General features: G+C 47.3%; 1 pseudogene; it reads left to right on the top strand.

Moving 5' to 3' along the window:
- Positions 1-22,496: 22,496 nt before the first annotated feature.
- Positions 22,497-24,237, top strand: LOC138392418 (programmed cell death protein 1-like; annotated as a pseudogene).
- Positions 24,238-24,570: the final 333 nt, after the last annotated feature.

The following is a 24,570-nucleotide window of genomic DNA, read 5'->3' as shown; positions in this document are numbered from 1 at the left end:
AAGGCAGCTGTCAGTGACCACAGCCACCACACCACCTCTGCATACAGAAGCTCCTAATAAATGCTTAATATCGGCCGGGCGCGGTGGCTCACGCCTGTAATCCTAGCACTCTGGGAGGCCGAGGTGGGCGGATCGTTTGAGCTCAGGAGTTCGAGTCCAGCCTGAGCAAGAGCGAGACCCCATCTCTACTAAAAATAGAAAGAAATTATATGGACAGCTAAAAATATATATAGAAAAAATTAGCCGGGCATGGTGGTGCATGCTTGTAGTCCCAGCTACTCGGGAGGCTGAGACAGGAGGATCGCTTGAGCTCAGGAGTTTGAGGTTGCTGTGAGCTAAGCTGACGCCACGGCACTCACTCTAGCCTGGGCAACAAAGTGAGACTCTGTCTCAAAAAAAAAAAAATAAATAAATAAAAAAAATAAATGCTTAATATCAGTGCATAACTGTGGGAGAACAGAGCTGTTCCATGACCTTGGGTGAGTCACTTCGTCTATTTAAATCTCAGTTTTCTCATCTATAGAATGGAGATAGTATTATCTGTTTCTCAAAGAAATATATTATTCTTGCAGAAATTGAAAGAGATAATATACATATTTTATATTTTTTGATACGGTCCTTGGCACATAGGCTTACTAGCGATAACAAAATACTATAGACTGGGTGGCTTATAAACAACACACATTTATCGCTCACAGCGCTGGAGGCTGGGAAGTCCAAGATCAAGGCACTGGCACATTGAGTGTCTGTTCAGGCCCAGTTTCTTGGTTCATAGATGGCGTTTTCTTGCTGTGAGCTCACATGCTAGAAGGAGTGAGTGAGTTCTCCAGGGCCTCTTCTATAAGGGCACTAATCCCATTCATGAGAGCCCCACCCTCATGACCTAATCCCCTCTCAAAGGCCCCACCTCCTAATACCACCACTTGGAGGGTGAGGATTCGACATACGACTTTTGGAGGAACGTACACATTCAGACCACAGTCCCCGGTCTTCTCTTCATCTGCTTATGTGGAAAGAATGGCTTCATCCTTTTTTCTTCTTTCCTCCCAGCCCCGGGCAGCTGTGCTCCATGGAGTCAGGGCACGCCAGGAGGAGGATGGCACTGCAGAGTCCTTACTTGCTTTGGTTTACTCTGCTGGGCTGTCCCCTGTCTCAGTGCCTGCTTAAAACAAAAAGAGCAGCTGGGCTCTCTGAGCTGCAAACCGAAAGTGAACTGAACCACTTCTTGTCTTTCCTGCTTTTTTTTTTCCCTGCTTTGTTAAGAGACTTTGGACCCAAACCTCCCCCCTCTCTCTAGACCCTCTGTAAATCACAGCCACGGGCACCTCTAACTTCTGAGCCTCAGAAAAGCGTGTTGGAGACGAATGGAGAAGCTGCTGTCAGCTCCATGGGTGAAAGATGGTAACTTACAACTCTGCTTCCTGTCACACTAGACAGGAAAGTCATTGACCTGAGTCAGCAGCAGAACCCCAGCTGTCACCCTTGTCCTTCCTGGGCAGGCCTTTACCCACGCCGCTGGGTGGGTAGCTGCAAGGGGCCCGGGTCAGGCCGGGTAAGGTCTGAGGGTCCCTGGGGATTCCAGGTGAGAGGGGAGGTTTACAGCAGGTGTGTGCGGTCACACCCTACCGCTCTGTAACAACTTGATAGATGATTGATTTATTTAGGACGGAGATAATCTGGGATTCTGTTGTTGCATTTTTTATTTAGTATTCAAACGCCTGAGATTTGAGCAGTGACACAGTCGGGTCATCGAATGTTCTAGTCCATCCAATGCTCAGATTCTCTCACATTTGCTCAGTGCTGTTCTATTATTTGACTCTATTCTTACAAAGTGACACTTAAAATTACCTTTGCTAATTGGACATCCTGTTGCCAGTGAACTCTTAAAATTTTTGTTACTTTTGTAAAGTTTCCTCGTCTCAAGCTCCATGTTTCTTTCAATACGTCGTCTCATCAGCGTGACCGTGTCGGGTACGTCAGAGCCCAGAGTCCGCGGCGACACAGTCTCCAGCGGAGCGATTCTCGCACGAGGCAGTGGCCGCTCTAAATGCCCTCTGCAGTCTGTGTTCTGAGAACTTTCTGGATGAAGGGCATTACTCACTCGTCCCCACTCATTTTTAAACAAAAACAAAACAGTCCATCAGATTGACCTGAATCGCCTGAAACGTAAGGCACCCCGTTTCTGGCAAGAGGCTCGTGGGAAGTCTCGCTGCTCGCGACTGAGGCTGCGACTGAGGCTGTTGAAAGGTGACGGGGGATGAGACAGCGAGTGCGACTCAGTCCCCTCGTTTGGGCTGAGAGACACCGTGCTCCCTGCAGTCTCCTGCTGGGGTGCGGGCCACTTAAGGGCAGTATCATCATCATCGTCGCCGAAGCTTTCCATTTGTACAGAGGAGATTTTGAAACTCCAGCCAAGGACGTTGAGGCACTGGTCTTCTGGGTGAGACTGTGAGTGGCAATTTGCCCCTAGTAATCTTCCCCTCACGTCTGTTTCTAGGCAGAGCCTTGCTTCCTGCAAAGGGGCTAAATTTCTCTCTTCTTTCTTTTTCCCTCCCTCCAGTCCCTCTTCAGTCTAACCAGGAGTCTAAGCAGTTAATGAGCTAAAAAGAGCAGCATTTTATAACTGTCCTATTCAAACAGGCAGCACGGGGACCCTCAGTAAGCCTCGCCCCCAGCACAGGTCACATCACATGCTTCCAACGTGACAGAGCTAAAACAACAATATCAGCCACATGAATCTGAGGAAAATACTACAGATTATTAAAGCCTTACCAGCACATATGATTTTAACTGAAAAGACCAATCATGTATTCCACGCTATACATGCATAAGAATTTCCTCAGGTTTTGGAAAGTTATTCAAGTTTTGCAAGAATTTGCAAGAATGTTGACACTGAGCCCCAAGTTGAAGCATTTATAATTTGGCCCTTGCTTTCTGATGCTTTTCTAGATGATTTGGCTTCAAAAGTGTACCTCCAGTTTTGTTTTTGATGACTTCTTAGGGCCCAGTCAGAAGTTGGAAGCAAAAAATTTTGCTAACTGGTTTGACTTAGTGCTACGCATTGAACAAAAACCTGCTATGTTTGTACTCTGCACTGTGGTAGATGCTAGGAACAAAAAGAGAGAGAAGGTAAGTTCTCGATGACTTGTAATCTGGAGGAAGAGAGAGCCATGCCACGAGGAAGATGCCACAGGGGTAGCATGTCCTACAGGAAGTGAGGAAGGGAGTGACGAGCTCTGGGCCCCGGGTGGCAAAGCAGACAGCCGCCGGGGCCAGAAGGGCCTCACTGGTCCTGTGCGGGCCTTCACGTCTGCAGATGAACACTTTCCTGTGGCTTCGTAGACAGCAGGAGCAAATGTATGACTTCGGGGACTTGGCAACAAGTATTGGCCCACCCTGTGAGGTAACAAAACTTGGTAGCATTGATGCAGAGAATCCACTTGAATTCTCCTAGGCTCCTCCTGGGTAGCAGCTTGCCTACCTTGAGTTCTCTCAAGCATTAAACATTAAAAAGAAAAGAGAAAGAAAAATAAGATGTTTGGATGAGAAAGAAGACAAATGCATTCACAGAGACTGTGACTGAAGTGGAGAAGTGAGAAGGCCAGGAGGTAGAGGGAGCTTTTTCCAGATGGCAGAAATGGTGTCTATTAACTAATCATCACCACAGTTCATTAAACATTCAGATGAACACAATGAGAGAACATTTGAAACTCTCAGCTGAAAGGGTTACTTAAAGCTAACCTCAGCCGAAAGAGCTGGCTTCGTTCCAGGTCAGGAATCATAGTTAGAGAAAGTGATTCTCTGCTTTCCCTTTCAGTAGGAGTGGGCGCTACTTGGGGGAAGCCGACAAAGAGAAGCAATGTCATCAGGACAACCTACTGCTTTGCTCTTCAACTATAAACCTTCTCTTCTGGAAATTCATAAAGGAAGAATCACAATTAGCAAACAAACATATAAAGAAATGCTCAACCTCACTTCTAACCAAGGCCATGCAAATGAAAATATCAGGAAGAAAATCACTTTATGCTCACTAACTTTGCCAAAAACATGGTAATAATACCAGTTGGCAAGCGTGGTGGTGACAAATATTAGAAAGAATTCATTGAACAAAGGTCTGATGACCAAATTCTGTGTATCAGATGCTATGAAAGGCACCGATATACAGAATAATTAAAACCTTTATTCCCTTTCCCCAGTAATACTGCTTTTAGGAATCTTCTAAAGAAATAATCTCCATTCCTGCTTTGTGGTAGATGCAGCAATGTGTTTCTCCATAGGAACACCCGCACTAAATGTGTAGCATAAATGAAGAGTCATTTCAACATCATTAATTATAAATAATTGCAAAAAACTGAAAATCACATAATTGCCCAATGATATAGAAATGTTTATTAAATTGTTCTATCATATAATAGTTTATCCACTGTGTGCAATAGAATAGGGTTATGGTTTTGGTGACAAATGACTCTAGAAATTGCAGCCCCCTAACGCTACGACCTTATCTCTCACTCACGCGACGTCCAGTGTTAAGTTGGGCAACTCACCAGAGCATCTCTTCTTGCAGTGAATCAGGGATCCAGGCGACTCTACTCTGTCATCCCAGTACGTGGTTTCCAGGAAGGGGAAGAGGGGAAACATGAGAACCCACACGGCTACTCCTAACTCCTCTGACTGCAAGAGACGTGGCAGCTCTGCTCACAGCCCATAGGGCAAACCTGGGCAGGCGACCTCAACATGGCTGCTCTTTACATCTTTTCCCTATTTTCTCACTGGATTGTTTGTTTTTACTATTGAGTTTTGAGAGTTATTTTACTCCAGATTCTAGGCCTTTGCTATACATATGTGCTTTGACAATATTGTCTCCTACTCCATAGCTTGTCTTTTTGTCATGACAAGGTTTTTTTCAGAGCATAAGTCCAGTTTATCCATGTTTTCTTTTGTGGACTGTGCTTTCAGCGTCACGTCTAGGATCTCTTTGTGTAGCCCCAGATCTCAGAGTTTTTCTTAGTTGTTTTCCTCAAAGTTTTGTAGTTTCGTGTTTTAACACATTGACTGCCACACTAGAAAAATTTTTTCCCCCTGGGGCTGTGGTGTTTTATTAAAGCAAAAGGATCCTTTCTAATTTTTATTGTTTACTGTGCATGACTTATATGCAATGTAATACACATTTTTAGAATTAAACTGTCATATTAATTGCAACAATAAGAATATCAACAAGTAAGATTTGCATGAACCAGTTGCAGGGTTTTGCTTCATGAGGCACAGGGGCTCAAAACAAGCCTGAGTTAAATACAACTCACATGGCAGTCAATGTGTTAAACTTAAGTTATACTTAACTTTAAGTTAATTTTTGTATAAGGTGTGAGAATTTAGTTGAGGTTCATTTATTTGCCTACAATGTCCAATTGTTCCAGCACCATTTGTTGAGAAAGCTATCTTTCCTTCACTGAGTCACTTTTCCACCGTTGTCAAAACCAGTTAAGCATATTTTCCTGTAGGTCTATATCTGAGTTCTCTATTCTGTTCCACTGATGTATGTGTCTACCCCTCTGACATGAGGGGTGCATGGTCTATCACTGAGCCACACACCTGACTATACCTCACAGTTGTGAAATCAGATAGACTGATTTCTACCACTTTATTCACTTTGAAAATTGTTTTAGCTATTTCAGTTCCTTCCCATTTCCATATAAATTTTAGAATAATCTTGTCTAAACCTACAAAACATTTGGTTGGGATCTTGATAAGAATCATGTTAAACCTGTATATCAGTTTGTAGAGAACTGACATCTTTACTGTGTTTACGCTTTTAATCCATGAACATGGTATGTCTCTCCATTTATGTAGATCAACTTTGATTACTTTCATCAGCATTGTTTAGTTTTTAGTATACAAGTCCTGTACATATTTTGTTACATTTACACCTAAGATTTCATTTTTGGAGTCATTGTAAATGGTATTATATATTTAATTTGAGTGTTTATGTGTTCATTGCTACTATGTAAAAATACAATTAATTTTTGTATGTATCTTGTATCCTGAAATCACTTATTCTAGGAGTTGTTTTTTTGTGTGTGTATGTAGACTCATTCAAATTTTCTACATAAACAACTATATTATCTACAAATAGGTATTATTTTATTTCTTCCTTTTTTTTAACTGTATACCTTTTGCTTGACTTACTGCCCTGGCTAGAATTTCTAACACAATATTAAATATGGGTAGTGGAAATGTACATCTTGGCTTTAGTCCCAGTCTTAAAGGAAAAGCATTCAATCTTTCACCATTAGGTATTATGTTAGCTATAGCATTTTTATTTTGTTTTTTTCTTTTTTTGTAGATGCTTTTTATCAAGTTGAGGAAGTTCTCTCTACTTCTGTTTTTCAAAGAGTATCATGAAAAGGCGTTAAATTTTGTCAAATGCTTTTTCGGCATCAATTGATATGATCACATGCAATATTACAATGCATTTCTGACACTAATTACCTAGAGTTAGAGTAAACGTCATAGGTTTATGGCACAGTCCCCAATAAGACTGTCCTCACTTCATATGCCAGCCACAAGTTCTGGGTTTCCCAAACCAGCCGTACTTCTGACCAATTGACTATAAATTTTTGGGTTCCCACTACTCCCTCAGGTTTGATAAGTCACTAGAACAACTCAAAGAACTCAGGAAAGTGCTATACTTATGATTAAAATTTTATTGTAAGAGATACATATTAGGACTAACCAATGAATGCAAGGTCTGGGAGGGTTCTTAGCACAGAGCTTCTGTGTGTTCACTAACCAAGAAGTTCATCCAAGCTTTGGTGTCCATGTTTCATTATATTGGCATGACTGATGGAATTACTTGCCATGTGACTGAAATCAACCTCCAGTTTCCCTTCCCTCCCTGGACATTGGGAGGTTGGGCTGGATATCACATATCTCAAAGCTCCAACCCTCTAACCACATGGTTTGTCTTTCTGGCATGGCCAGCCCCCAACCTGAAAGTATCCAGGGGCTCACTATGGGTTACCTCATTAGCACACACTCAGGCATGGACCCACAATTAATAACAAAGACATTCTTATCACTGGGGATAGACGTTTCCTCCCAGGAACCAGGGACAAAGACCAGACAAAATTTTTGTTATACATCCTGTGATTTTCTTCTTAGCCAGTTCATATGTTTATGTTAATATTGACTGATTTTCAAATATGGAAATATCCCTGCATTCCTAGAATAAAGCCTACTTGGTCACGGTGTATATACGTTTTTTTAAATATATTGCTGAATTCTATTTGCTAATATTTTGTTCAGGATGTTTGCTTCTATATTGATGAATGATGTTGGTATGTAGTTTTCTTTCTTTTGTACTGTCTTTTTGTACTTGTCTTTTGAAACCAGGATAATATTAGCTTCAAAAAATGAATTAGAAAGTGATCTCTCCTCTTCTAGTTTCTCTCCACAAACTGTGGAGAATTGTTGTTAATTTTCTATAAACCTTTAGTAGAATCTCCAGTGAAATAATCTGTGCTGAGATATTTTTTGGTTTGGGAGGTTTTGAACTATAAATTCAATTTCCCTAATAGTGATAGGATCATTCAAATTATATATTTTATATTGGATGAGTTGTGGTAGTTTGTATTTTTTGAGGAATTGGTCCATTTCCTCAAGTTGTCAAATTTATGCGTGTAGAGTTGTTCATAGTATTCCCCTATCTTGTTGGTATCTTTGAGGTCTATAGTGATATACCTTGTTTTATTCCTGATATTGGTAATTTGCATCCTCTCTCTTTTTTCCTTGTTGGTCTTGCTAGAGGTTTGCCAATTTTATTGATCTTTTCAAATAACCAGATTTCTGTTCCATTTATTTTCCCCATTATTATTCTGTTTTTAGTTTCACTAATTTCCGATATTATTTCTATTATTTCCCTTCTCGTGCTGGCTTTGGGTGTATTTTGCTACTCTCTTTCTAGTTTTTTAAGGTGGGAACTTAGATTATTGATTTGAGACTTTCCTGTTTTTCTAATGTGCACATTTAGTGCCGTGAATTTGCCCTCTCAGCACGACTGTAGCTGTGCCCCACAGATTTGGGTGTATTTTATTGTTCACTCAGTTCAATGCATTTTTAAAAAAAATTCTTGAGACTTCCTCTTTGAACTGTGGATTATTTAGGAGTGTGTTGTTTAGTTTCCAAGTGCTTGGAGATTTCCTTGTTATCTTTCCATTATTGATTGTTAATTTGATTTCATTGTGGTAAGAAAACATGCTCTGTGTTATTTCAACTCTTTTAAGTTGGCTGAGGCTGTTTTATGGCTCAGGATTTAGTCCGTATTGGTGTATGTTCCACGGGTGCTTGAGGAGGATGTGCATTCTGATGCTGCTGGAGAGTCGAGGTTTTCCAGAAGAATAGAACAAATAATATATAGATATGAAAGGAAATTTCTAGGGGAAATTGGCTCACATGATTACCAAGGCGAAGTCCCACAGCAGGCCTTCTGCAAGCTGGCAGATGAAGGGAGCTGGTGGGGTGGCTCCCAGAGAAGCTGGTAGCCTGGCTCAGTCCAAGTCCCAAAGCCCCAGAATCAGGGAAGCTGCCAGTGCAGCCCCCAGTCTGAGGCTGAGGCTGAAGGCAGGAGAGCCCCCGGGAGACCACGGGGAGGCTGTGGCGCGAGTGTCAAAGTCCAGAAGCCAAGGAACCTGCGGTCTGATGTCCAAAGGCAGGAGGAGAAAAAGCATCTGGCTCTGGAAGAGAGAGCGAGAGGAGGCAAGAGGAAGGTGAGTATCTATCTCCCTTCTTCTCCTGCTTTGTCCTGGCCCCGGCCGGTGGGATGGTGCCACCCACACCGAGGGCAGGCCTCCTCCCTCAGTCCACTGACTCACACGCCAGTCTCCCCCAGAAACACCTTCACAGACACACCCAGCAACAACGCTTCCCCAGCCATCTGGGCATCCCTGAATCTGGTCACGTTGACATCTAATGTTAGCCATCACAAGTGGAGTGTTCTATAAATGTCAGTTAGATCCTGTTGAATTCTCCTAGAGCCTTGCTAATTTTATGTCAAATTGTTGAGAGAGGGATGTTGAAGTCTTCAATTGTAATTGTGTATTTGTCTATTTCTCTTCTCGGTTCTGTTAGTTTTTGCTTCCTGTATTTTGCAGCTCCATTGTTTGGTGTGTTTACATATAGGTTGCTATGTCTTCTTGGCGGACTTACCTTTTTAACTTATATAATTTCCCCTTCTGTCTCTGGTAATCATCTTTGCTTTGTAGTCTATTTTGTCTGATATTAATATAACCACCCTTGCTTTCCTTTGGTCAATGTTTATATGATACGTTTTCATTCCTTTTCTTTCAACCTGCCTATATTACTACATTAGAAGGGAATGTCTTGTAGGAAACCTATATTTGGGTCATGTTTTCTAATCCAACTTGTCAATCTCTGTCTTTTAATTAGTGTAACTTTAGGTCATCTGTGTTTAAAGTAATTATTGATATGTTAGGGCTTAAGTCTGTCATTTTATTTTTTGTCTTCTGTTTGTTCTCTCTGCTTCTCTTTTCTCTATTTTTTCTTTCCTGCCTTCTTGTAGGTTACTGGAGCATTTTTTAGAATTTCATTGTGATGTATCTATAGTGGTTTTTTTTTTTTTTTTTTTTTTTGAGACAGAGTCTCACTCTGTTGCCCGGGCTAGAGTGAGTGCCGTGGCGTCAGCCTAGCTCACAGCAACCTCAAACTCCTGGGCTTAAGCGATCCTACTGCCTCAGCCTCCCGAGTAGCTGGGACTACAGGCATGCGCCACCATGCCCGGCTAATTTTTTGTATATATATATTTTAGTTGTCCATATAATTTCTTTCTATTTTTAGTAGAGACAGGGTCTCGCTCTTGCTCAGGCTGGTCTCGAACTCCTGACCTCGAGCGATCCACCCGCCTCGGCCTCCCAGAGTGCTAGGATTACAGGCGTGAGCCACCGCGCCCGGCCCTATAGTGTTTTTGAGTGTATTTCTTTGTCTAGCTCTTAATGGTTTCTCTAGGCATTACATTTACTTATATATGACTTATCATAGTCTGTTGGCGTCACCATTTTGCCGGCTTGAGTGAAGCATAAATACCTCACCTCCCTTTACATTCCTTCCCCGGCCCTTTGTCATATAATTGTCTTAAATATTTCTACACATACATTGAGAGTCACATCAAACAGTGCTATAATTTTTGTTTCAATTGTCAAACATTATACAGAAAACTCAAGCGGGGGGGGGGGGGGGGGGAGGAATCTACATTTTTGCTTACTGTGTTCTTTCATCCTTCCTGATGTTCCAAAGATTCTTCTTTTATTGTTTTCTTTATATTTAAAGAACAACCTTTGGCCATTCTTTTAGAATAGGTCTGCTGGTGAAAAATTCTCTTAGTTTTCCTTCATCTGACAGTGTCTTGATTTTTCCTTTAATCTTGATGGGTGTTTTTGTTTGTTTGGTTAGGGATTTTTTTTGTTTTTTTTTTTGTTTTGTTTTTTTTTGCTGGGCATTCTTTATTCTGATTTTCTTTCAGCATTTGAAAAATATTGTGCCACTTCTTTTTGACCTCCTTGGTTTCTAATTAGAAATTTGTCATTTGTTTTATGTATAATCTTTAGTTTTCAGAAATTTAATTACAGGGTGTCTTGGTGTAGATTTCATTGTTTTTATCCTACTTGGAGTTTATTCAGCTTCTTGAATCTGTAGGTTTATGTCTCTTGCCAAATTTGGGAATTTTGCAGCCATTATTTTTTCTGAGTACTTTTTCCATCCTGCCCTTTTTCTTCTTTCTTTCCAAAACTCTGATGACATGAATATTAGATATTTTGTTATAATCCCACAAGCCTTGGGTCTAGTATTAACCAAGTGAACTGCAAGAATTTGTACTTTCAAACTCAGTATTTGAAAACTTAAAAAAAATGTGGGCCAGAGGGAAACAGTAAAGTATCATGGTTAGGAGACTGGCCTTGGTATTAGCCTGGCCTGGGTCCCAGTCCCAGCTCTGCCACTTATTAGCTGCATAACATCAAGAAAAGGAAGCTATGTCTTAGCTTTATGTCTTTAATCTCTAAAATGGAAACGAATCTATGAATTCATAATAATAATTAAAAGAGAGCAAAGAAGAAAGTCCTCCATTTTCACTATTTTTTGCAGCAATAATCAACTTATTTGAAATTCATTAAAGCATAATAATTATTAATCTTACCCTTCCAATAGGAAATATATTTCGTGGTAGCCAAATAACTTCAGCTGATAAAGGAAAGGTCGGTTTTACAGAAGAATGACAGGCAATAAATGTAGAAGGAATGATAGAATTAGAAAAATCATTGATTTGAAATTTCTAAGGAAATCATTATCAAGTAGCATTAAAAAAGGAAAAGTGGCCAGGCACGGTGGCTCACACCTGTAATCCTAGCACAGGGAGACTGAGGCAGGAGGATCACTTGAGCTCAGGAGTTCAAGACTGGCCTGAGCAAGAGAGACACCTCATCTCTACTAAAATGAAATTAGCTGGGTGTGGTGGTGCACACCTGTAGTCCCAACTACTTGGGAAGCTGAGGCAGGAGGTTTACTTGAGCTCAGGAATCTGAGGTTGGAGTAAGCTATGATGATGCCACTGCACTCTAGCTGTGATGACAAACAAGACTCTTTCTCAAAAATAAAAGGAAAAGTCAGAATGGGTGTCTTAGTTCATTTGTGTTGCTATAAAGGAATACCTAAAAATATATATATATATATTTTTTTTTTTTTTTTAAAAAGAGGGGTATTTAGCTCCTGTTTCTGCAGGGTATACATGAAGCATTGAGCCGGCATCTGTGAGGGCCTCAGGCTGCTTCCTGGCGGAAGGCAAAGGGGAGTGGCGTGTGCAGAGATCACAAGGTGAGAGACAAAGGGAGAGAGCGGGGAGGTGTCAGCCTCTTTTTAACAACCAGCTCTCTGAGGAACTCACTCACCCTCAAGGAGGGGCATTAATCTATTCTGGAAGTATCTGCCCTTGTGAATCAAACCCCTCCCATCAGGCCCCACCTCCAACATTGGGGATCAAATTTCAACATGGAATTTGGAGGGGACAAACGTCCAAACTATAGCAATGGGATAGATCAATTATCTTGGCATTAATCCTATTCTAAACTCCAAACTGTGCTCTAAGAACAGAGTTCTTAATTTTAAGGGATGTTGATAAGTCAAAGCATCCAGAGCAGTAAACAAAGTGGTCACAGAACTGGGCATGGTGGCTGACACCTGTCGTCCCGGCTACCTGGGAAGAGTTCGAGGCTGCAGGGAGCTATGATTGCACCACTGCACTCCAGCCTGGGTGACAGAGCGAAACCCTGTCTCTAAAAAAAGTAAAAAATAAATAAATAAAAATTTTTAAAAAGTGGTCCCATCAGGTGGAGCCAGGCTGGAGTGGAGAAGACTGCGGAGGGAATGTCTTCAGTCCACAAGGGACCCTCATACATTGCACAGGATAAATTCACTACTTGGTGGCTTCAGAAGCAGGAAGACAGGGAGATGAAAGATGTTGCTGGTAGCGAGAGAGGAAAAGCTTCCGTTAGTGCTGGGGAAGACAGAACTGAAGCTGGTGAGAGGCACGGTGCTGAGGGAAAATGAGGACAGTCAGGCACTAATTAATACCAGTGTGTCCCCAACGTGACAATGCAGGGCCAAGGGCAGCAGCACAGGGCCCACTGGGTTGGTTCTGTGAGTCTTGACCAACCCGCTGGCTCCTAAAGTGCCCGGTCTGAGAACGCTTCCGCCGGCTGCCTGTGCCCTGACCAGGCTCTTGGCTGAGATGAGTGGTTTGTCCCCATCCCACTGTTGTGAAATCAGGTGGGCCTGTTGGCTGGGGTCACCCGCAGGCAGCCTCCCTGCATGGCGGGCTTCTGCGTGCCTGCTCAGAGTCCCTGACTGCTCCCCAGCGAGCACTGCTGGGCACGGGGTACCCAGGGAGCCCCCCAGTCAGACGGAAGAAAGAAGCACAGATTGCAGCTGAAGAGCTCTGCACTCCCTTCCGGTTCCGAGAAACGGGAAGGCAAACACCTGGTGAGCAGCGGGGGGCCCTGGAGGTGCAGCCTTTGGGCCGTGCACGCGTGCAGCACCTCCACGGGGCGGAGGAGGGGAGGCCCCGGGCTGGCCGGCCTCTCTCTGCATGGCCAGCACGGTGGGCTCATGCACGCTGAGCCGGCAGTGAGCAGGGGCGTGCACGCGTGTGTGTGTGTGTGTGTGTGTGTGTGTGTGCGCGCGCGCGCAAGTCAACGCACGGGTGTGCTTCTGGTGAGAAGCACTGTGGGGAGGGTCCCTGGTGGACTGAAGACATTCCCTCCGCAGCCTTCTCTTTTCCAGGCTGGCTCCACCTTATGGGACCACTTCTTAAAAATTCTTATTTATTTTGTTTATTTTTTACTTTTTTTAAAGACAGGGTCTCGTTCTGTCACCCAGGCTGGAGTGCAGTGGTGCAATCATAGCTCCCTGCAGCCTCGAACTCCTGGGTTCCAGTGATCCTCCTTCTAGTAAGACACTCTGTGTTTTCACCTCGGCACCTGAAGGCCGCTGCCTTGTTAGGGTTTTCCAAACGGAGAAACTTAAAGACACACAGTGGGCCCCGGAGGCCGGACTAGGGACTGTGCTTCTGTGGAGCTGCCATGTGCCCTGGGCTGTGTTGTTACTTCAGTTCCTTCTCATTTTAATTCAATTTTGAGACTTATCAGCACTATGCTGCTCTACCTCCGGATTGGGCCAAGGAGGCAAGAGGGTAAACTGAGTCCAGACTGCCACGGATAAGCGAACAAGTGTGTCCTGGGTCGCAGCTTCTCAGGTGCCCCTGATCCTGGCCATCTGGGAGGAGGCCCAGAGGACAAGCGGGAGGATCCCAGAGCCCCCGAGGAAGCCAAGCCAGCCCTGGGGAGGCCTCAGGTCCTGCTGGGGGACATGGGAACTCGGTTTCTGACGCCTTGTGCTTTGGCCTGGGGCATTTCGTAGGAGGCATTTTCAGCTGGGAGCACCCAGGCTGCGGTTAGAGACCTGAGGTTCTGTTGGGTGAAAGAATCCTGAGCCCTGGACTCCTCCAGACGTTTCACTCCAGCTCAGAGGCCTCCCCACGCTACCCCCGAGCTCGTCCCTCTGGGGGGACTTGGAAAAGAGATTTTAGCCCAGGTTGCATTACCTTTTGATATCTTCAGGACTCATTTTTATCCCTCTTCCGCATTCTAACCTTACTGTGCCACTAAGAATCTTTTTTTAATAATTTCTATAAACTTCATATTTTGAATAGTTGTAGATTTATAGAAAAGTTCCAAAGACAAGACAGAAGCCCCCTATGTGCCTTTCAGTTTACCCTGTCAGAGCTCACATCACCGGAGTAGGAAGGAACCCAGACTCGGGCGTTACTATTAACTGGCATCTCGCTCCAGGTTTCCTTAGTTTCTACCTCATGTCCTTGTTATGTCCCAGTGTCCCATCCAGACATTACATTACATTTAGTTGCCATGTCTGCTTAGGCTCCTTTCGGCTGTGACAATTTCTCAGACTGTCTTTGTTTTTGATGACCTAGGCAGCTAGCTAGCTTTCTCCTTCACCATTCTTTTTAAATTGTAGCCAAAAAACAAAAACAAAAACAAAAACACCAAAACAACAACAACAGCAACAACAAAAACCCCAAATCCCAAACCCATTATTAAGATCCATTTTAAGTTCTGGTGCTGAGATGGCCAAAATGATCAAAAATTATTGCCAGCTGTTATGAGATTTGGGGAGCAACTGGTGGGGGGGGGCCTTGAACTCTTTTTCTAGAGAGAGAGCTCCGACCGCCACAGCTTTTGTGCATCCGGGATTACTATGTTACTTAACGAGAGCTGAAATCATCTGACCCAAAGATAGAGGAGAGAGGCTCCCACCATCTCAGCTGTGTGATGTTTCTCTCCATTTTTCATGCTAATCCAGATCCGCACTTCACTTAAGATTCACTTTATTGAACCTCTTACAGAGAGATCATGGTTCCCACAAGTCTTCCTCCTAGTCTGAAATCCTATAAAATTTATAAAAAACAGTTTTTCTCACACTGTCTTGTGTAGCTCAGTAGCTTGAAGCAGGCGAGGTTGGCTTCCCAACCAGATTGTAAGGTCTTTGACACCGAGGGCCAACTTTCTTACTTCTTTTACGCTCTTTGCAACAGTTTTATTATTTTATAGATTGGGCAGACGGGGAGAAAAGACAGAGTGACTCGGCTGCACAGAAAATCTGCTGAAGTGAAACATGGCAATGACGAGTGACATTCATTTCCAGTTCACCAGGGCTGCAGCTGCGGGAGGCAAGGGAAGTGCTTGGCTGCCGTGCAAAATTTAATGGGACACCAAAGAACTGAGTAATCAAGATAAGTAATAGTTTAACACAATATTTAAAAAATAAAAGTATTTCCATGCAAAAGTCTTGATGAACAGAATACCAGAATTTTAAATAAAGACAAGATGTTGTTGTTTGTTTTATGGCCCTGTGTCCTTGTCTAATGGACAGTCACTTCTAATCAGTCCAGGGTCCCAGACCTGTGGAGCTGCGTCATCACTCACCAGGTGACGTACGGGCGTCGGCCAGAACACGCAAACAGACTGGGACATGCTGGGCTCTAGACAGCGTTCTGTTTTTTGTACATTTTTCATTAACTTTTTACCTTTGGTTCAAAGTATGTGAAGATGTTCCCATAGCTGCATTTAGAGACGCACATTTTTCCTTTTTGTCAGCTCCATATGACTCCTTACGACACTGAAATTTACGAAGAGCTTTAACATTTATCATTTCATTTAAACCTCTGGAGAAAAAAGTCCTGTGAGTAGATGGTGTCATCTTCATTTTAGAAAAAAAAAAAAAAAAAACTCTTAATCTGGGCCTCAGATTAAGTTACTAACCCAACAACACTGAGCTGGCCCGTGGTGGAGCTGGGATCCCAACGTAACCTGACCCCGATCCCCGACTTGGGCTGCCTGGGCAGACGCTTTTGTACACGACCAAACTCTCTGCTCCTCCCTTCTCAGCTCTGTTCACTCGCATCCATCTCTGCTATTTCCCCTCCCCAGGGGATGTGTGCACGCCTGTGTGAGCATGTGTGTACACATATGTGTGCATGTGTATGTGTTCAGAGTACGAGGAGATGTGAAATAAAGAACACAGGTGCCTGTGGCATAATTGCATGAGCATGTGTGTGCATGTGTGCATGGGTGTGTGTTCGCATGAGCATGTGTGTGCATGTGTGCATGGGTGGGTGTTTGCTTGCATGAGCATGTGTGTGCATGTGTGCATGGGTGTGTGTTCTCATGAGCATGTGTGTGCATGTGTGCATGGGTGTGTGTTCTCATGAGCATGTGTGTGCATGTGTGCATGGGTGGGTGTTTGCTTGCATGAGCATGTGTGTGCATGTGTGCATGGGTGTGTGTTCTCATGAGCATGTGTGTGCATGTGTGCATGGGTGTGTGTTCGCATGAGCATGTGTGTGCATGTGTGCATGGGTGGGTGTTTGCTTGCATGAGCATGTGTGTGCATGTGTGCATGGGTGTGTGTTCGCATGAGCATGTGTGTGCATGTGTGCATGGGTGGGTGTTTGCTTGCATGAGCATGTGTGTGCATGTGTGCATGGGTGTGTGTTCTCATGAGCATGTGTGTGCATGTGTGCATGGGTGGGTGTTTGCTTGCATGAGCATGCGTGTGCATGTGTGCATGGGTGTGTGTTCGCATGAGCATGTGTGTGCATGTGTGCATGGGTGGGTGTTTGCTTGCATGAGCATGTGTGTGCATGTGTGCATGGGTGTGTGTTCTCATGAGCATGTGTGTGCATGTGTGCATGAGTGGGTGTTTGCTTGCATGAGCATGTGTGTGCATGTGTGCATGGGTGTGTGTTCGCATGAGCATGTGTGCACAAGGATATGCTTACATGAGCATGTGTACACACATGTGCTTGTGTGAGCATGTGTGTACACATGTATGTGTTTGTGTATGAAAAGACATGAAGCAGAGAACAGAAACAGTCCAAAGGAGGGCTGAGGCTGCCGTGGGCAGAGTTTATGTGTGACTGCCTTTGTCTCCCGGACAGCGCTGTTCCCACTCTCTGTGGCATTTGGAGAGCTGGCAGCAGCCCTGGGAGCTCAGAAAGGACTTTACTCACTTCTTCCTGTGGGGAGCCATGGCCACTCCCCACCTGCCTGCCTTCCCAGGCTTAGGGAGAAGGCTCAGAATCTTGGCATACAATGCAGAAGTTGCCAACGCCAAGGCTGTAAGAACAAAGTAACGTGTTCTTTGGGGAAACTTTGGTTTGCCTTTTCTAAAGTGAGTGCCTGAAAGACCCATGCAAAGGTGTAGCCTGGCTTCTGGACTAGTAATGGGACTTTTCTTGGTATGCATCAGGAATTGTTCCACGGAAGGAATAACAGTCTCTGAAATGCCATTCCCTCCCCAAACCTCTACCCAGCATAAAAACCTGAGAAATTGTTACCCGGAGGACCACACACTGGCAGCTTTCAGCAGTGTTCCTGGCTAAATATTGTTGTAGCCTGTGTTGGTTTTGATAGGATTAGTCATGGAGTCCTAATATAAGACTCCCAGGATCCCTGCTGGCTGGACAGCCTGTTAAAATATTGTTTTATTTCCTTGTAGTTTGCAAGCTCACAGAGTCCTGCGAGCCTTTTTTAAGTATATTGTTTCTTGGCCAATGTGTTTCAAAACATAGCAGCTCAGACGGGGAGAGAGGCAGCTGCTTTGCCTGAGAGTGTTTGAGGAAACACCGCACAAAGGTAGACAAGAGACTGCCATATGATGTGGGCAGGCCCAGGGGACACCCACGGGCCAGGAGCTGGTCCTGTGGGCTTGGCCTGGGTGTGGTGGCCAGTCCCTCACGGTGCTAATGTTTATGCATGTGGAGAGCTCAGGACAGGCTCTGCTGGGCAGCCCAGAAGGGACGCAGGCCTGTGGAGGAGGAAGGCTGTGAGCAGCCAGGCGGTAGGGGCTTTAGGGAGTGTGGCCCATCCATTTAAGACAAGTGCCATGAAATGTGGGCCACGGAGCTATTCTGAAGGCTGGAAGCCGGGCTCCAGACAGGAGAGTGGGCTCTTCCACCAGCCGGGAGCTGCTGTCGCTGTATCATTTGTTTTTAGCTTGGTCCAAGGACTGTAGGTGAAACTGGTAGGTGGCTGGACAGCTTGTTGGACCTACGGCTATTCTGGGTAATGTCACTTGTTTTGAACTGTACGGTGCCCAGGTTTTGGTGTCCAGGCCTTATTGAATTTGGTGGAAAAATAATGCCTTTAATAAACTACTATTAGTGAATGGCTACCCCGTCCCCTCTGTTTTTTATTTGTTTATTTTTTTAGAGACCGGATAGCCCAGGCTGGCCTCAAGGATCAAGCGATCCTCCCACCTCGGCCTCCAGAGTAGCTGGGACTCTTGCCTTGTGCCGTGGTGCCTGTTTTCTCTCTATTTTTCACAATTCAAACATTTTAGGCTAATTTAAAAGATCACAAAACAATGAGGCCAAAATTTTACAAGTTTTGTGTCATTTCTTTTCCTAAATAAAAGTCTTCTAAATCTTGTTACTTTATGGACTTTCAGCCTCTGTTATCCTATACACCTTCCTGCATGTTGTCCCAAAAACCTCTTCGTCCTAGGCTACTCTGTGCCATTGCTTTGTTCCCGATTGTCAGAATTCACCAGAGCTCTCAGCGTGAATGAATGCCCGGGACCGAGGCGGAACAGGCGACGTGGGCCGGTTAAATGCGCGGACGCGAGAAGGGTGTGAGGGGAACAGCACAAGTGAGTCCTTCCGTGTGGCTCGTCCTCACCTCTCCCTTTCCTCTCTCTGCTCCAGAGGCTGCAAACAGCCTGCCACCATGGGACGCCCACACCCACAGCCATGCTGGAGGCCGTGTCTTTCCTGACCGTAGCTGCCTGCTGGGGCAGGGACGGACTCAGTACTCCACAAAGCTCTCCCCAGTCACCTGGTCTACAATGTTCAAATCCCATAACCCCTAGACCTGGGATATCATTCACCCCAGAGGAGTTTGCGTTTTCTAATGTACATGGTTACATATTGTCTTTTATGTGCATTTTACCTGTCTCTGTCTTAGAAGGTCAATTCCTCAGGGGCAGGAAGACAGTCCTTTGTTTCTTCTGTCCCTCCTCCTGGCTTTTACCAGTGATCTGCAGCTCAAAGATCTCTGATAAACAGGGTGATTATAGCCTCTTGGGACATTTAGCATTTTTGTTTGTTTTAAATTTACATCTTAATTGCTTTACTTGGAAACATAATTCTGCTTTCTGGAATCAATGGAGCACTTGAAGTTCTGTTTCCTAGCCAGGCACAGTGGCTCACTCCTGCAATCCCAGCATTTTGAGAGGCCAGGGTGGGAGGATCACCTGAGGCCAGGAGTTCGAGACCAGCCTGGGCAGTAGAGTGAGACCCCTGCCACTACACAGCCTACACGCTAAGTGCAAACGGAAAGTAGCCCCCTGCCCTCAGGAACTAAGAGGAATGTTGGTGGCCCTGCCCTGCTTTCTGCTTGCTGTCACCAGACAACCTGTGTCCCTAAAGCTTCCTTTCATCTCTTGTTAAGTAGCTGGCTGTCAAATCTCCATGTCCTCCACGCCTTCCCCATGTGAGGGAAGCTCTTAGAGGGACCCTGGGAAAGAGTGTCCCGGCCAGCGGCCAGCCTTCCTCTCTGCTCACTCTGTTCCGGGCTGCTTGGCCTCACCTGGGCCGTGGTCACTCTTGCTCCGCCCTGGTTTGCTGACGCAGCATGTCAGGGGTGAGTCTGCCCAGTGCCTTATCTCAGGCCAAATGTTGGAGTCCGGCTCAGTTCCCAAAGTCCAGTCCCTGGAGTGAAAACAGAGCGGCAGTGGGGCAGACGGCAGCAGGAGAGGGCGCTCTCTCCAGAGGGAGGACCACGCAGACCTTCCGGAAGGGCAGCTACGGCGCAGGCAGCACAACAGGGCCTCTGACTGCCCCCCAGAGCCAGCTGAGACGCGGCCGCTGCCAGGGCAGCCTGCATTTCTGGACGGGAAACAGCGGTGGTCACCTTCCAGCCTCACTGCCGTGAAACACCAGCCATTCGGCCCTCACTGAGCCCGGCGAGGCAGACACCTGGCCAGGGAAGGAAAGGGGGCTCAGGTGTGTGTCTGCAGGGAGCTGCGCAGTGTAGGTTCCAGGATGCTCTTCCCCGCACTGTGCAGGAGCTAAGGGGTGGGGACAGTGTGAGGGGTGCTGGTGCTTAGTAGTGTAGGGACAGGTACCAGGCACCACTCTGCCCCGCACCACGACATGCACTGAGACACACAGTGGAGTTTGGGTCTTCAGTAAATGCCCGGATGGGAGGATTTGGCTTTTGCACCATCCCGCACGCTGTGTTAGTGCTCTAATGAGGTCAACCCGGCTGGGCCCCTTCCTGCAGGGGGTCAGAGCGGGGCAGTCGTGTGTGGGGAGACGGGTTGCAGGCTTGGGGGTGGCGCGCGGACTGGGAGTGTTGGAGCAGGAGTCGAGAGGGACCGGCAGCCGCGCCCCCGAGCCCTGGCTTGAGCTCCTTCGAGGACGTATTAACTCAGGTATTGATCCGTCACCATTCCCTGGGGCCAGCCACTTTGTAGGCACCGAGGGCAACAGAACGAGCAGGAAAATGCCAGTCCTCTAACTCAGGACTTGCAACTTTTTTGATCATAATCCACAGTAAAATGTAAAAAATACATTTTTCATGGTGATCCAGCACACACACACACACACACACAGACTCACACAGACACATACACAAACACACACACACACACAGAAACACACATTCACACACAGAGACACACAGAGGAAACAAAAGTTGTACAAAACAGGCCGATCCATACTATCAATATGTGCGATGCAATCCTGATATGTTCTATTCTCTTCTTTTTCTTTCCTTAAACACTGACCACAACTCACTGCACCGATTTCCTGATGGACTAATGGGCCGAGGAGCAGTGCGAAGAGGCCGCGGAGCGGCACGGGAGAACCAGCTGAGAACGAGGCGACCTGCATGTGCGGCTCTGAGCTCTGCCGTGGAGGTTTCTCCGGAGCCGGGAGCTGCGGCTGGGGAGGCAGGGAGGGGCACCTGGATCAGCCGGAGCAGGGGACAAAGAGTGACCCGGGCCATTTGGCAGACGAGGTCAGGCTGAGCCTGGAGAAGAGGTTGGAGGCGGCCGGGAAGACGCCATGGTGGGAGCGCGTTTGCGAGCCTAGGGCGACGCTGTGTCACTCCACGCTGTGACCCATGGCACATCTAGCCGTTCTCCAGCACTCGTCTTCGGCGTTTGTGGAGTGTTTCTTATTTGGGCTGCGTGTAGGCAGAGCAAACTATTCACACAGGGATCATCATATTGTACATGACATGTGCCGACATCAGCCCTCCAGCTGGTGTCGAGCTACACAGTCCCGCACCGCGTGGAAACATTCTGTCAAGGCAGACCACACGTATGACAGTGGTCCCCAAGGTTAAAATGGAGATGAATGATTTCTGTCGCCTAGTGACGCAGTGGCGGTGGAGCGAGACACATTAGTCCCGCACGTGGGGAGGCTGGCGGGAGCAGCCCCGCACTGCCAGGGCTATGAAAGCAAAGCGCATGCAATACGCTCGGTGTGGGACACTTGATAAAAATAAACAATTAGGTTACTGGTTTGTATATTTATTAAACTTTTATCTTTTTTTTTAAGAGTATGCTCATTCTACTTATATAAAAAAGGTAAATGTAAAACAGCCCCGGGCAGGTCCTTCAGGAAGCATCCAGAAGCATCACAGGGCAGTAGCCCCAGGCCTGCTGTCGCCCCTGAAGACCTTCCAGAGGGACAAGGTGTGAAGTGGACGACAGTGATATCGATGATCTTGACCCTGTGTAGGCCTACTGTGTGTTTGTGTCTTAGTTTTTAACCAAAAAGTTTAAAAAGTTAAAAAAAAAGTGTTAAAAATAAAAAAGCTTATAGCATAAGGATGTAAAGAAAGAAACTTTTTGTATAGCTGTACAATGTGTGTTTTAAACTAAATACTATTACAAAACAGTCAAAAGTTAAAAAAAATTAAAACAAAATAAAAATGTTACAGTAAGCTAATGTTAATATATTATTGAAGAAATAAATTTTTTTTATAAATTTAGTGTAGCCTAAGTGTGCAGTGTTTCCATAAGGTCTACAGACTTTATAAACACTAGGAACGTCCTAGGCCTTCCCCTTGACCCAACACACACTCACTGGCTCAACCAGAGCAATTTCTAGTCCCGCGAGCTCCATTCATGGTCAGTGCCCTAAACAGGTGTCCGTTTTTCATCTTTAGTGCTGTATTTTTACTGTACCTTTTCTGAGTTTAGATATGTTTAGATGCACAAATACTTACCATTGTGTTACAGTCACCTACGGTGTTCAGGTCTCTGGCGGTGAACCCCTCCATAGCATCGACGAGCCCAGCCAGCAGAGACTAAGGGTGACGGGGACATCTGGTCGACCCCATTGCACCATGGCGTCTGAGTGTCGCCCCGGCGGAGGCGCCAGCAAGCCAGCGTGCGAGTGAGCGGCTGTAGGGTGGGAAGAAAAAAAAAGTCACACTTTGGGCCACGTAGTGAGGAAGGGAGCGAGAGGGAGTCGAGAAGCTCGCAACTGCAGAGCCCTCTGGCGTTGACCCCCTCCATAGCGTCAACGAGGCCGGCCTGGCAGAGACTAAGGGTGACAGGGACATCTGGTCAACCCCTGTGCCAGACACCACATGTGAGTAGGTGAGGGTAAGTGTGAAAGGGCGTGAGCACGCGTGGGCGGTGTGCATGTGTGTGACCACGCGTGAGTGTGTCCACGAGGCAGCGTCCTTGGTGGGAGAGCAGCCACCACCATATCCTCATGCAGGGGGTCAGGATGGTGAGGTCCCGTTGCCGTCACAGGAGCGCAATGGCCCTGCTGAGGACTCCTGTTCCTGGGGTCCCAGCTCTGAGCTTGTCCTGAACGCAGGGCAGAGGCTGGGCCCTGAGCCTGCCACGAGGACCCACTGCCTCCAGGCTGGGGTCTCCATCCAGCCCTCCATCCGCCCCCAGAGCAGAGCAGACGGGCCCAGGGCAGGGCACCTAAGGGTCAGGGCCCAGGCGGGCAGAGCTGGGACTTGCGGGGTCGGGCCCTGCACAGCCCTCTCTGGGGGCTTGGAGCCTAGAGGGGAGGGGGAGGCTCTTGGGGGAAACAGGGTTGGGGACAAGCCCCGAGCCTCAGGTCTCAATGAAGTCAAAGGAGAGCACCCGCCCCGAGGGCCCTGGCCGAGGGTCCGCCCACGAGGCTACCGGGCTGAGGGAAGTGGGGGGTCTCCCCGGCTGCCCGGCCCTCCCTCATGCTGGGCTCTGCTCCCTCTCCACCCCTCAGACGCCCCCGCCCCCGACAGGCCCCTCAGCTTCTCCCCCGCCCGGCTCTCGGTGCCCGAGGGGGCCAACGCCACCGTCACCTGCAGCTTCGCCAACACGTCGGAGAGCTTCGTGCTGAACTGGTACCGCACGAGCCCCAGCAACCAGACCGACGAGCTGGCCGCCTTCCCCAAGGACCGCAGTCAGCCCGGCCAGGACCCCCGCTTCCGCGTCACGCAGCTGCCCAACGGGCGCGACTTCCAGATGAGCGTCGTGGCCGCCCAGCCCAATGACAGCGGCATCTACCTCTGTGGCGCCATCTTCCTGACCCCCAAGACACAGATCAAAGAGAGCCCCCGCGCAGGGCTCACGGTGACAGGTGCGGCCCCCGAGACAGGGCCGGGGGTGGGCGCCCCCTCCACCCCCGCAGGAACAGGAGCCGCAGGGGTGTGGGGGGCAGGGGCTCTGCCGGCCACTCAGGGCCGCAGCGACTGACCCCTGACGGGGCAGGTAGGCCAGGTGGGCACTCCTCTGAGGAGCAGGCTAGGTGACCGCTGTCACTGCACGGCTGGGGTCCCGCAAGGCCCCTCAGGTCAGGCAGAGGGCGGGGCAGGTAACCCTAGGGGAAGGGAGCCCGCCCGTGGGTGCCCCCGAGGACCCCGCCCCTAACCTTCGTCCTTTGTGCCCTTCCAGAGAGAGCTGCGGAATCTCCCACACTGCACCCCAGCCCCCCCACCCAAGCCCGGGGGCCAGTTCCGAAGCCTGGTGGTCAGTGTCACCAGCATCCTGGTGGGTGTCCTGGTGCTGCTGCTACTGGCCTGGGTCCTGAACGCTGCCTGCCCCGGGGCCACTCAAGGTAACAGCTGCCACAGCCCTGCCTGAAGCATCAGCGCACAGTGGTGGTGTGGGAGAACAGTGACAGGTGGCCCTGGAAGCAAGCACCTGCAGCCCTGTGTCCCCAGCATGGAGGGACAGACCAGGGACAGCAGGCCAGCCTGGAGCCTGCTGCTGCCATTCTGGACATGGGTGATGAGTTCACAGGGACAGGTACCGTGAGATGGGAGGACCATTAGGGACTTAACCCCAGCAGGACTCAGTGGCCGGGGGCTGGGGGTCGAGGTGAGGATGGGCAGGCTGGCATGGGGCCTGCTCCCCTTGGAGATGGAGAACAGCCCAGTTCCTCGTGGGCCGTTGGCCAGGCGCTACCTTCTCCTT

Source organism: Eulemur rufifrons, chromosome 9 (genome assembly GCF_041146395.1).
Source record: "Eulemur rufifrons isolate Redbay chromosome 9, OSU_ERuf_1, whole genome shotgun sequence".
Lineage (NCBI taxonomy): Eukaryota > Metazoa > Chordata > Mammalia > Primates > Lemuridae > Eulemur > Eulemur rufifrons.
The sequence above is the reverse complement of the archived record's forward strand: the minus strand, read 5'-3'. Positions and strand labels throughout refer to the sequence as shown.